Here is a 14,686-nt window from a genome sequence, read left to right on the forward strand (position 1 = left end):
CCAAAACTTAGGAAGTATTTGACTAACAATCTTTTCGGGTTTCTTTGTATCTGGCAGGGACTCATTCCAGCAGTGAAGGAAGTCATGCCCATGGCCCAGCACAGGTTCTGTGTCTGGCATTTGTGGCGAAATTTTTCAAAACAATGGGGTAGCACGGAGTTGAAAGACCTAATTTGAGAGTGTGCTCGATCAAGGACACGTAATGAGTTCGAGAGGAACATGAAGAGAGTAAAGGTCATCAACGAACAGGCTTGGCAGTATCTTGAAAAGTGGCCGAAGGAGGCTTGGACTAAGGCTTACTTCAGTGAGGATCCTAAGAATGACAATATTTGCAACAATGCTTGCGAATCATTCAATGCTAAGATAAAGCATGAGAGGACCAAGCCGATTTTAACTTTAGCTGAAGAGGTGAGGAGAATAATCATGAAGAGCATGGTAGATAACAAACTGAAGCTGAGCACTTATCAAGAAATTTTACCCCCGGTTCAGCAAAGCAGACTAGAAGCCATGACAAAGTTATCTAGTCACTGGGCTCCCCAATGGTGCGGGGATGAAAAGGAGGAGTTGTTTGAAGTACATGGCTGGCCCACAAACATGGTGGTCGACTTGGGAAAGCACACTTGCACCTGTCGATTCTGGCAACTCACAGGTAATTCGTTCGGACCCTATAACTCCTTCACTTAGCCTGAATTAGTCATAGTTGCTTTTGATTTTGTCATTACCTTTGTCTGTCTACACTTGGCACAGGGATGCCATGTATGCATGCAATTTCAGCAATTCAAGACAAAAATGGTAAGAGAACTGAGGAGTATTGCCATGAGTTGTTGGCAATGGAGGCGTATAAAAGGACATATTGTTTCAATGTTAACCCGGCTAAAGGACAAGATCTGTTGGAGAAAATATCTTCACCTGCCCCTGTCCCACCTCCAATCAAGCCTAAACCTGGGAGGCCTACCAAGAAGAGGAGAAAGGACAAAGGAGAGCAGCCAGTTGGGTCAAGCACCAAGATGAAGAGGAAGTACAACCCAATTAGGTGCATGTTTTGTGGTGAAGTTGGACACAACAAGAGAAGCTGTGCAAAGAAGAAAAAGGAGGATGCTGAGGAACAAGCTAGGCAAATGCAACTTCAGCTTGCCCTTGCTAAAGGGCCTGCTCCCCCTACAGATGACCCAAATACCAACAATGAAGTTCAATCACATTCTCTCCCTCCTCCCCCAGTCCAGCCAGAACCTGCTGTGGAAGTCAACCAACCTGGAGGAACCCAACCAGTGCAAGATACCCAACTGCCTGTTCAAGACATTCAGGTTATTTATTTGCTGCTTTTTATTCTGCCCAATTGCATTTGTTTTATTTACTTGAAATTAATTGGTCTTCAACTGGCCTATGCAGGGTGAAAAGAGAGGCAGGCCACCCAAACTGCATGTAATAAAAAAAAGGCAAGATCAAATGCCTCCACCCAGTCACCTGTGGGCATTTCTGCTGAGACATTGAAAGGAACAACTTCTGCCACTGCAAAGAAGATGCAAACCTTCATGACATTCGTGCCTACTCCAGGGTTCAAGCGTCCAAGAAAGAAAGATTAATATGTTTAACTAGGAAATATATTTTGTATGTAGTTGAAAAGTTTGCTTTTTGGGAACATGGCTCTGTAAACTGCCTCTGTGTTCAGGATCATTTAAGTTAGGCCTAGTATGTTTTTTTCTTTACATAAACAATGTTGTCTGGATCCTTGATCACCTTTGTGGTGTGTCTACTAAGACAATATGATATCAGTATAATTATGATGTTTGTTATGGATTACAATTACTTTGTCTACTGTCATGTATGCTTCTATTTGGTGAAAAGATACTTATAATAGTTCAAACATCACCATCATGTATTCTCAGTGAAACCCATCAAGCTTAAACAACAAGTTTATGTTAAATTAAAGACAATTAAACCATACTTTCATTCATAATTAACATCATCATTACATATCAACTAATTCAATTTCTCTGATCTAACAACACCTCTAACACACAAGAACATAACAATCCATTTGTGGCTTTACTTGGAGATTAATGTGAACAACAGTGATACACACAATACAGTAGCCACCACCACTGCAACTGACAGGAACATTATCAGCATCTTCATTGCTCTAACCTCACCCTCCAAGCTACCCAATCTCTATGACACATTCAGTCTCCATTCATCATAGTCCTCACCAACCTCTGCATCAGTTTCCGCCCCTGCTACATACCCATCTTCCTCAACCCACCTAAAGAAGTTGCAGTGACTTCCCTTCTGAATTTTTCCAAAAAAAATAAAATCAATTTCAACAACCCAGCAGAATAGACAACGGAATATTGAAAACAAGCTTAATATATCATAACCTAACTCACCGGGTATCTGGCACAAGTGTGGAACAACCTATCCGGATTCTCTCTTGTGCCGGATTTCTTGATTGTCGTCTTCAACCCACAAAAGCAAGTCTGGTCCTTCATCTTCCTCCTCCGTCGCATGGCAGAGTTCGACTCATGGCTACCGATAGACTGCGACGGCAGGTCACTGGTAGCACGAAATTGTTACTTGGTGCACAAAATTGTTACTTTCTTACAATTTAGCACACATTACTCTCTTACAATTTCGCACACATGACCAGCAAGTGCACTGGGTCGTCCAAGTAATACCTTACGTGAGTAAGGGTCGAATCCCACAGAGATTGTTGGTTTGAAGCAATCTATGGTTATCTTGTAAATCTTAGTCAGGAAGTCAATTATGTTTATCAGTTGAATTATGAATAACCAGTAGAGCATAAATTAAAAGTTACTTGTTGTGTAATAATGGAGAATATGTTGGAGTTTTGGAGATGCTTTGTCTTCTGAATCTCTGCTTTCCTCTGTCTTCTGATTCACGCACGCACGTCCTCCTATGGCAAGCTGTGTGTTGGTGGATCACCGTTGTCAATGGCTACCTTCCATCCTTCCAGTGAAAACTACGCTCACGCACTCTGTCACAGCACGGCTAATCACCGGTTGGTTCTCGATCCGGTTGGAATAGGATTTGCTATCCTTTTGCATCTGTCACTAACGCCCAGCCTTCAGGAGTTTGAAGCTCGTCACAGTCATTCAATCCTTGAATCCTACTCGGAATGCCACAGACAAGGCTTAGACTTTCCGGATTCTCATGAATGCCGCCATCAGTTCTAGCTTATACCACGGAGATTCTGATTAAAGAATCTAAGAGACACTCATTCAATCGAATATAGAACGGAGGTGGTTGTCAGGCACACGTTCATGGGTTGAGGAAGGTGATGAATGTCACAGATCATCACCTTCATCACAGTTAAGCGCGAATGAACATCTTAGATAGGAACAAGCGTGTTTGAATGGAAAACAGAAATACTTGCATTAATTCATCGAGACACAGCAGAGCTCCTCACCCCCAACAATGGGGTTTAGAGACTCATGCCGTCAGAGAATACAAAGTTTAGATCTGAAATGTCATGAGATACAAAATAAGTCTCTAAAAGTTGTTTAAATACTAAACTAGTAGCCTAGGGTTACAAAATATGGGTGGACTATGATGGATGATGCAGAGATCCACTTCTGGGGCCCACTTGGTGTGCTGGGGCCCACTTGGTGTGTGCTGGGGCTGAGATTTCGTGCAGAGGCCATTTGTGGAGTTGAACGCCAGTTTTTATGCCAGTTTGGGCGTTCAACTCCAGTTTTTGATCCTTTTCTGGCGCTGGACGCCAGAATTGGGCAGAGAACTGGCGTTGAACGCCAGTTTACGTCGTCTATCCTTGTGCAAAGTATAGACTATTATATATTGCTAGAAAGCCCTGGATGTCTACTTTCCAACGCAATTGGAAGCATGCCATTTCGAGTTCTGTAGCTCCAGAAAATCCACTTTGAGTGCAGGGAGGTCAGAATCCAACAGCATCAGCAGTCCTTTTTCAGCCTGAATCAGATTTTTGCTCAGCTCCTTCAATTTCAGCCAAAAAAATACCTGAAATTACAGAAAAACACACAACTCATAGTAAAGTCCAGAAATATGAATTTTTCCTAAAAACTACTAGAATTAGACTAAAAACTAACTAAAACATACTCTAAACTATATGAAATTATCCCAAAAAGCGTATAAAATATCCGCTCATCACAACACCAAACTTAAACTGTTGCTTGTCCTCAAGCAACTAGACAAATAAAATAGAAGACTAATAGGTTGAGAAGCAATAATATCTCAGAGTTTTTGATTGAAGCTCAGATTCTAATTAGATGAGTGGGACTAGTAGCTTTTTGCTTCTGAACAGTTTTGGCATCTCACTTTATCCATTGAAGCTCAGAGTGATTGGCATCTATAGGAACTCAGAATTCAGATAGTGTTATTGATTTTCTTAGTTCAGTGTGATGATTCTTGAACACAGCTTCTTTATGAGTCTTGGCCGTGGCCCTAAGCACTTTGTTTTCCAGTATTACTACCGGATACATGAATGCCACAGACACATAACTGGGTGAACCTTTTCAGATTGTGACTCAGCTTTGCTAAAGTCCCCAATTAGAGGTGTCCAGAGTTCTTAAGCACACTCTTCTTTTTGCTTTGGACCTTGACTTTAACCGCTCAGTCTCAAGTTTTCACTTGACACCTGCACGCCACAAGCACATGGTTAGGGACAGCTTGGTTTAGCCGCTTAGACCAGGATTTCAGTCCTTTAGGCCCTCCTATCCACTGATGCTCAAAGCCTTGGGATCCTTTTTAATTGCCCTCGCCTTTTGGTTTTAAGGGTTATTGGCTTTTTCTGCTTTTTTTTTTTTTTTTTTTTTTGCAAGCTTTGTTCTTTGCTGCTTTTTCTTGCTTCAAGAATCATTTTTATGATTTTTCAGATTATCAATAACATGTCTCATGTTCATTATTCTTTCAAGAGCCAACATATTTAACAGTCTTAAACAACAAATTCAAAAGACATATGCACTGTTCAAGCATTCATTCAGAAGACAGAAAGTATTGCCACCACATTTAACCAATTAGAATTTGTTTTATTTAAACTCGAAATTTTATTGCCTCTTATTCAAAAGATCTACTACTTTATTCATGTTTAATGATGATGAGAAAAATAAACTATAGCTTAATTGGAGATAAAATCAAATAGATACTAATTACTACTAATGATCATGTAATGAAGACACAGACATAGATAAGCACTTATCATAGAGAAAACGAAAAACAGAGAAAGCAATAACAAGGAATGAGTCCACCTTAGTGATGATGGCATTTCCTTCTAGAGGCACCAATGATGTTCTTGAGCTCTTTTATGTCTCTTCCTTGCCTTTGTGGCTTGATTCCTAGTGATTTTTGGTATTTCTATCCTCAGTTGCTTCCAATAATTATGTGGAGGGAAGTGCATCCCCTGAGGTATCTATTGATTTGCAGCCACATGTTCTACCACTGAACTATAGATCCTTTACATAATTGTTTTACCACACCAAACTTAGAATGTTTCTCGCCCTCGAGCAAAAGAAGAGGGAATTGCACACAACTCTGGGCGTTCAGCGCCAGGTTGGTGCCCCTTTTGGGCGTTCAACGCCCATTTACTAGCCATTTCTGGCGTTGAACGCCAGACAGGTGCTTCCTCCAGGGTGTGATTTTTCTTCTGCTGTTTTTGATTCTGTTTTCAATTTTTAATATTTATTTTGTGACTCCACATGATCATGAACCTAATAAAACATAAAAAATCATGAGAATAAATAAAAATTGGGTTGCCTCCCAACAAGCGCTTCTTTACTGTCCTTAGCTGGACTTTGCTGAGCTTTTAATCTAGCTTCAGCCTTGAGCATTCGTGCTCAGTGTTGCCTTCAAGATAATTCTTGATTCTCTGTCCATTGACACTGAACTTCTTATCAGAATTAATATCTTGAAGCTCCACATAACCATATGGTGATACACTTGTAATCACGTATGGTCCCCTCCACCGGGATTTCAGTTTCCCGGGGAATAGCCGGAGTCTAGAGTTAAACAACAGGACCTTCTGTCCTGGTTCAAAGATTCTAGATGACAGCTTTCTGTCATGCCATTTTTTTTATTTTTCTTTATAAAGCTTGGCATTTTCGAAAGCTGTGAATCTGAATTTCTCTAGCTCATTTAGCTGGAGCAATCGTTTTTCTCCTGCTAATTTGGCATCTAAGTTTAGGAATCTGGTTGCCCAGTAGGCCTTATGTTCCAGTTCCACGGGCAAGTGGCATGCCTTACCATACACGAGTTGGTATGGAGAGGTCCCTATAGGGGTCTTGAATGCTGTTCTGTAAGCCCACAGAGCATCATCCAAGCTCCTTGCCCAATCCTTTCTACGGGTATTTACTGTCCGTTCCAGAATTCTCTTTAATTCTCTGTTAGAGACTTCAGCTTGCCCGTTGGTTTGTGGATGATATGGAGTGGCCACTTTGTGGCGGATTCCATACCGAACCATGGCAGAGTAAAGCTGTTTATTGCAGAAGTGAGTGCCCCCATCACTGATTAACACTCTAGGGACACCAAACCTGCTAAAGATATGTTTCTGGAGGAACTTCAACACTGTTTCAGCATCATTGGTGGGTGTGGCAATAGCCTCAACCCATTTTGATACATAGTCAACTGCCACCAGAATATAAGTGTTTGAGTATGATGGTGGGAAAGGTCCCATGAAGTCAATTCCCCATACATCAAACAACTCTATTTCCAAGATCCTTTGTTGAGGCATGGCGTAACCATGAGGCAGGTTACCAGCTCTTTGGCAACTGTCACAATTACGTACAAACTCTCGGGAATCTTTATAGAGTGTGGGCCAATAGAAGCCACATTGGAGGACTTTGGTGGCTGTTCGCTCACCTCCGAAATGGCCTCCATATTGAGATCCGTGGCAATGCCATAGGATTCTCTGTGCTTCCTCTCTGGGGACACACCTATGGATAATTCCGTCTGCACATCTCTTAAAGAGATAGGGTTCATCCCACAAGTAGTACTTTGCATCAGTAACTAATTTCTTCTTTTGTATTCTATTGTACTCCTTGGGTATGAACCTTGCAGCTTTATAGTTTGCAATATCGGCAAACCATGGTGCTTCCTGAATGGCAAATAGATGCTCATCAGGGAACGTCTCAGAGATCTCAAGAAAGGGGAGGGACGTCCCTTCCATTGGCTCTATCCGGGACAGATGATCAGCCACTTGGTTCTCTGTCCCTTTTCTGTCTCTTATTTCTATATCAAACTCTTACAGAAGCAATACCCATCTGATGAGCCTGGGTTTTGAATCCTGCTTTGTGAGTAGATACTTAAGAGCAGCATGGTCAGTGTACACAATCACCTTTGATCCTACTAAGTAGGATCTGAACTTGTCAATGGCGTAAACCACTGCAAGTAGTTCCTTTTCTGTGGTTGTGTAATTTTTTTGGGCATCATTTAAAACGCGACTGGCGTAATAAATGACATGCAGAAGCTTGTCATGCCTCTGTCCCAATACTGCACCAATGGCATGATCACTGGCATCACACATTAACTCAAATGGCAATGTCCAGTCTGGTGCAGAAATGACTGGTGCTGAGACCAGCTTAGCTTTCAGCGTTTCAAACGCCTGCAGGCATGCTGTGTCAAACACAAATGGCGTGTCAGCAGCTAGCAGATTGCTTAGAGGTTTTGCGATTTTTGAAAAATCCTTTATAAACCTCCTATAGAATCCTGCATGCCCCAGAAAGCTTCTGATTGCCTTAACATTGGCAGGTGGTGGTAATTTTTCAATTACCTCTATTTTTGCTTGATCCACCTCTATTCCCTTGTTTGAGATCTTATGCCCAAGAACAATTCCTTCAGTCACCATGAAGTGACACTTTTCCCAGTTTAGAACTAGGTTGGTTTCTTGGCATCTTTTCAGAACAAGTTTCAAGTGATCAAGACAGGAGCTGAATGAGTCTCCATATACTGAGAAGTCATCCATGAAGACTTCCAGAAATTTTTCCACCATATCAGAGAAAATAGAGAGCATGCATCTCTGGAAGGTTGCAGGTGCATTGCATAGCCCAAAGGGCATCCTTCTGTAAGCAAACACTCCGGATGGACATATGAATGCTGTTTTCACTTGATCCTGGGGATCTACTGCAATCTGGTTATAGCCTGAGTAGCCATCCAGAAAGCAGTAATAATCATGACCTGCTAGTCTCTCTAGCATCTGGTCTATGAATGGTAAAGGAAAATGATCCTTTCTGGTGGCTGTATTGAGCCTTCTGTAGTCAATACACATGCGCAACCCTGTAACTGTTCTTGTAGGAACCAGTTCATTTTTTTCATTATGAATCACTGTCATGCCTCCCTTTTTTGGGCCGACTTGAACAGGGCTCACCCAGGGGCTATCAGAAATAGGATAAATAATCCCAGCCTCTAGTAATTTGGTGACCTCTTTCTGCACCACTTCCTTCATGGCTGGATTTAGCCGCCTCTGTGGTTGAACCACTGGTTTGGCATTATCCTCCAATAGGATTTTGTGCATGCATCTAGCTGGGCTTATGCCCTTAAGATCACCTATGGACCACCCAAGAGCTGTCTTGTGTGTCCTTAGCACTTGAATAAGTGCTTCCTCTTCCTGTGAATTTAAAGCAGAGCTTATGATCACTGGAAAAGTGTCACCTTCTCCTAGAAATGCATATTTCAAGGATGGTGGCAGTGGCTTGAGCTCTGGTTTAGGAGGTTTTTCCTCTTTCAGAAGAAAGTTCAGAGGCTCTTTCATGTCCCCTGAATCCTCCAAATCAGGCTGAACATCTTTAAAGATGTTTTCCAACTCTGATTCGAGACTCTCAGCCGTGTTGATCTCTTCTACCAAAGAGTCAATAAGGTCAACTTTCATGCAGTCTGTTGATGTGTCTGGATGCTGCATGGCTTTGACAGCGTTCAACTTGAACTCGTCATCGTTGACTCTCAGGGTTATTTCCCCCTGCTGGACGTCAATGAGGGATCGTCCAGTTGCTAGGAAGGGTCTTCCTAGAATGAGAGTAGCACTCTTGTGCTCCTCCATTTCCAGCACAACAAAGTCAGTGGGAAAGGCGAATGGCCCAACTCTGACAATCATGTCCTCAATCACGCCTGATGGGTATTTAGTGGAACCATCAGCAAGTTGGAGACATATCCGGGTTAGTTTAACTTCCTCAGTTAAGCCAAGCTTCCTGATAGTGGATGCAGGTATTAGGTTGATGCTTGCCCCAAGATCGCATAAGGCTGTCTTGGTGCAATCACCTTCCAATATGCATGGTATCAGAAAACTCCCAGGGTCTTTAAGCTTTTCAGGAAAGCTTTTCAGAATGACTGCACTGCATTCTTCAGTGAGGAGAACTCTTTCTGTTTCTCTCCACTCCTTTTTATGACTCAAGATCTCTTTCATGAACTTGGCATAAGAAGGTATTTGCTCAAGTGCCTCTGCAAAAGGAATCTTTATTTCAAGAGTCCTTAGATAATCTGCAAAGCGAGCAAATTGCTTATCCTGCTCCTCTTTCCGGAGTTTTTGAGGATAAGGTATCTTGGCTTTATATTCCTCAACCTTAGTGGTTAAAGAAGCCTTTTTAGAGGGGTTGTTATCAGCACTTATGTGTGTCTGATCCCTCACTGGCAATTGCGTACCAGAGTTAGAAGCTGGAGTGACGTTAGACGCCAACTCACTGTCTGTTCCTGGCGCCTGAACGCCAGAAATGTGCCTCTGTTGGGCGTTCAACGCCAGATTCTTGCCCATTTCTGGCGTTGAACGCCAATCCTGCCTTGTTTCTGGAGCTGAACGCCAGTTTTGGGCATGGTCTGGGCGTTCAGCGCCAGCCTTCCACCCATTTTCTGGCGTTTTAGTGCCAGAATTATTTTTCCCTGGGCTCTTACTGTCCTCAGGGGAATATTTGGTGGGTTGCTCATTTCTTGAATTTTTGATGCCTTGAGGTGGGGTATTTAATGTTTTCCCACTTCTTAATTGAACTGCTTGGCATTCTTCTGCTATTTGCTTTGATAGCTGCTGCTTTGTTTGCTTAAACTGTTCTTCCATATGTATATTAGCTATCCTTGTCTCCTGTAACCTGTCTTTGAATTCAGCTAGCTGCTTTGTTAGAAAATCTAATTGCTGATTGAATTCAGCAGCTTGTTTTACAGTACTGAATTCAGCAGTTACTATTTTAACCTCTTCATTCATGGAAGGATTGCTGCTTAGATACAGATGCTGATTCATGGCAACTGTATCAATGAGCTCTTGAGCCTCTTCAATTGTCTTTCTCATGTGGATAGATCCACCAGCTGAGTAATCTAAAGACATCTGAGCTCCTTCTGCAAGCCCATAGTAGAAGATGTCTAACTGAACCCACTCTGAAAACATTTCAGAGGGGCATTTTCGTAGCATCTCTCTATATCTCTCCCAGGCATCATAAAGAGATTCATTATCTCCTTGTTTAAAGCCTTGGATGTCCAGCCTTAGCTGTGTCATCCTTTTTGGAGGGAAATATTGATTCAGGAATTTTTCTGTCAGCTGTTTCCATGTTCTTATGCTGGCCTTAGGTTGGTTATTTAACCACCTTTTAGCTTGATCTTTTACAGCAAATGGAAACAGTAATAGTCTGTAGACATCCTGATCTATTTCCTTATCATGTACTGTGTCAGCAATCTGTAAAAATTGTGCCAGAAACTCTGTAGGTTCTTCCTGTGGAAGACCGGAATACTGGCAACTTTGCTGCACCATGATAATGAGCTGAGGATTCAACTCAAAGCTACTAACTCCAATGGAGGGTATGCAGATGCTACTCCCATATGAAGCAGTAGAGGGGTTAGAATATGACCCCAAAGTCCTCCTGGACTGTCCATCTCCACTTATGTCCATGATGGATCTATGGATATAACTTGGACTGATTTACCTTTTTATTTATTTTATTTTATAAGAAGTAAATACTTAAATAAAATAAAATAACTAAAAAGAATTTGAATTTTGAAATAAATTTTTTTTTTGTAAAAAAAAAATTAAAAATAATTAGTTAAAAAAAACGAAATTTTTGAAAAAGAGGGGAGATATTTTCGAAAATTTGAGAGAGAGAGTTAGTTAGGTAGTTTTGAAAAAGTTAAGAAACAAACAAAAAGTTGGTTAGTTAGTTGAAACAAATTTTGAAAAGATAGGAAGTTAGAAAAGATATTTTGAAAAGATATTTTTGAATTTAGTAAGGAAAGAGAAAAACAATAAGATAGTACAAGATTTAAAATTTTTAGATCTAATGCTCCTTGTTTTTGAAAAATTTGGAGGGAAAACACCAAGGAACACCAAACTTAAAAATTCTAAGATCAAGACACAAGGAAATTCAAGAACACTTTGAAGACTCACAAGAACACAAGAACATGAAGGAAGAACACCAAACTTAAAATTTTTAGAAAACCAAACCAAAATTTTCGAAAATCAAAGGGGAATCAACAAGAAAACACCAAACTTAAAGTTTGGCACAAGATTTAATAGAAAAATTATTTTTGAAAAAGGTTTTTAAAAATATGATAGCCAATTATCATGAACATAAACACCACGTTCTAAATAACTGAGCTATAAGTTTAAAGTATTTTAACAAGGGTTAATTAATAAAAGACTCTAAACCAAAAAGAAAGATTTTTCCTAATCTAAGCAACAAAATAATCCGTCAGTTGTTCAAACACGAACAATCCCCGGCAACGGCGCCAAAAACTTGGTAGCACGAAATTGTTACTTGGTGCACAAAATTGTTACTTTCTTACAATTTAGCACACATTACTCTCTTACAATTTCGCACACATGACCAGCAAGTGCACTGGGTCGTCCAAGTAATACCTTACGTGAGTAAGGGTCGAATCCCACAGAGATTGTTGGTTTGAAGCAATCTATGGTTATCTTGTAAATCTTAGTCAGGAAGTCAATTATGTTTATCAGTTGAATTATGAATAACCAGTAGAGCACAAATTAAAAGTTACTTGTTGTGTAATAATGGAGAATATGTTGGAGTTTTGGAGATGCTTTGTCTTCTGAATCTCTGCTTTCCTCTGTCTTTTGATTCACGCACGCACGTCCTCCTATGGCAAGCTGTGTGTTGGTGGATCACCGTTGTCAATGGCTACCTTCCATCCTTCCAGTGAAAACTACGCTCACGCACTTTGTCACATCACGGCTAATCACCGGTTGGTTCTCGATCCGGTTGGAATAGGATTTGCTATCCTTTTGCATCTGTCACTAACGCCCAGCCTTCAGGAGTTTGAAGCTCGTCACAGTCATTCAATCCTTGAATCCTACTCGGAATGCCACAGACAAGGCTTAGACTTTCCGGATTCTCATGAATGCCGCCATCAGTTCTAGCTTATACCACGGAGATTCTGATTAAAGAATCTAAGAGACACTCATTCAATCGAATATAGAACGGAGGTGGTTGTCAGGCACACGTTCATGGGTTGAGGAAGGTGATGAATGTCACAGATCATCACCTTCATCACAGTTAAGCGCGAATGAACATCTTAGATAGGAACAAGCGTGTTTGAATGGAAAACAGAAATACTTGCATTAATTCATCGAGACACAGCAGAGCTCCTCACCCCCAACAATGGGGTTTAGAGACTCATGTCGTCAGAGAATACAAAGTTTAGATCTGAAATGTCATGAGATACAAAATAAGTCTCTAAAAGTTGTTTAAATACTAAACGAGTAGCCTAGGGTTACAAAATATGGGTGGACTATGATGGATGATGCAGAGATCCACTTCTGGGGCCCACTTGGTGTGTGCTGGGGCTGAGATTTCGTGCAGAGGCCATTTGTGGAGTTGAACGCCAGTTTTTATGCCAGTTTGGGCGTTCAACTCCAGTTTTTGATCCTTTTCTGGCGCTGGACGCCAGAATTGGGCAGAGAACTGGCGTTGAACGCCAGTTTACGTCATCTATCCTTGTGCAAAGTATGGATTATTATATATTTCTGGAAAGCCCTGGATGTCTACTTTCCAACGCAATTGGAAGCATGCCATTTCGAGTTCTGTAGCTCCAGAAAATTCACTTTGAGTGCAGGGAGGTCAGAATCCAACAGCATCAGCAGTCCTTTTTCAGCCTGAATCAGATTTTTGCTCAGCTCCTTCAATTTCAGCCAGAAAAATACCTGAAATTACAGAAAAACACACAACTCATAGTAAAGTCCAGAAATATGAATTTTTCCTAAAAACTACTAGAATTAGACTAAAAACTAACTAAAACATACTCTAAACTATATGAAATTATCCCAAAAAGCGTATAAAATATCCGCTCATCAGTCACCACTCTGGCTTCCACTCATCATAGCAGCGACTCCTCAAACATACATCGCCACCTGAGAATCGCGCACATATATGCTTCAGATTGGGGGTTAGGGTTGTAACATTAGGACTAATTTGACCTAAATAATCAAACATATCTTATCAGCATTAACGGTTGCCATGCTGGACCTCTCCACGCTGGCACTTAACGTTCCACCTCAGCAAACGTTAGCCACGTCACTACCTGAGAGGACGGAAGGACAAACTCAACCAACGTGAATAACTTTCAGGGATGACTTTGATTAATTTTATCTTTCGAGGACTAAAATGGAGATCGGGGTATCTTTCAGGGACGATTTTGACTATTAACTCTATGTCTTTAGTATTGTTTCTGTTTTTAACACATGTACAAAAAATTAATAGTAAACGTATAATTTTTATCAAACTTCTACACAACAATGTCCTCTAATAATTTTTTCCTCTTGTCACTTTGTTGACTGTAAGACATTGTGAAGCTAATTTAGCAATTTCAATTTTCATGGGGTAAATTTCTTTTTTTCATTGAAAATTTAAACTCACTTTATTCCATTTCAAAATCCACATTTTCATATAACAAATTCTTTTTTATTTGTGACCAAGAAAAGTCTAGGAGAGGAGATTTTCAAACTACTATTTTATAACCATGCGTCCTTTCAAGATTTAATTTGCCTCACAATCATCTCTTAGTTCTATAAATAGACCATTAATAATCTTCTCCCTCATTTACTGACAAATGTCTTTTTATAAATTACATCTAATAAAAAACGTATGTGTTAATAAATAATAACATTTTATAAAGATTTTAGATTATTGCATAAGCAGACAATCTTTTTTTTTTAATTGAACATTTTTTTTAGAAAACCTCTACCACCACTTAAAAAAATCATGTTTTGAATAACTTATTCTCTTATTTCTATCTTCTAAATTTTTTAAATGTTTGTCCTATTTTTCATTTAACTTTGAATAATTTTAAATTTGTCTTCTTACTCTAAAAAAAATCTTTTAATAAAATAATTAATTTCTCTGGAACGGATTTTGGTATCTAGTATAAGCTTTGATAATAAATTGGTAAGCCACTAAATGATCTCTTCCTTTCTGTCAAGACCTCACATTCGTTCCTTTCCCTGGTTAGCAGCTTAGATTACTAGCATTGACTAATGTAACTGAACTAGTGATGAGTAGAAGAATTCTACACAGAATCTAACACTATGTTTGGTTTTAGAGAAAATAAGAGGAAAAAAAAGTGGTGGAAGAAAAATAAGTGAAAAATTTTATTTTCTTTTGTTTGGATACCAAATAAAATGAGAAGAAAAGAAAATTTTGGTGTGGGTCCCACAAAAAAATTTTTCCATCCATTAGAAGCATGAAAATAAAAAGAAAAATGTTACTTTTGATGTATTTAC

Source organism: Arachis hypogaea, chromosome 19, assembly GCF_003086295.3.
Source record: "Arachis hypogaea cultivar Tifrunner chromosome 19, arahy.Tifrunner.gnm2.J5K5, whole genome shotgun sequence".
NCBI classification, from domain to species: Eukaryota; Viridiplantae; Streptophyta; class Magnoliopsida; order Fabales; family Fabaceae; genus Arachis; species Arachis hypogaea.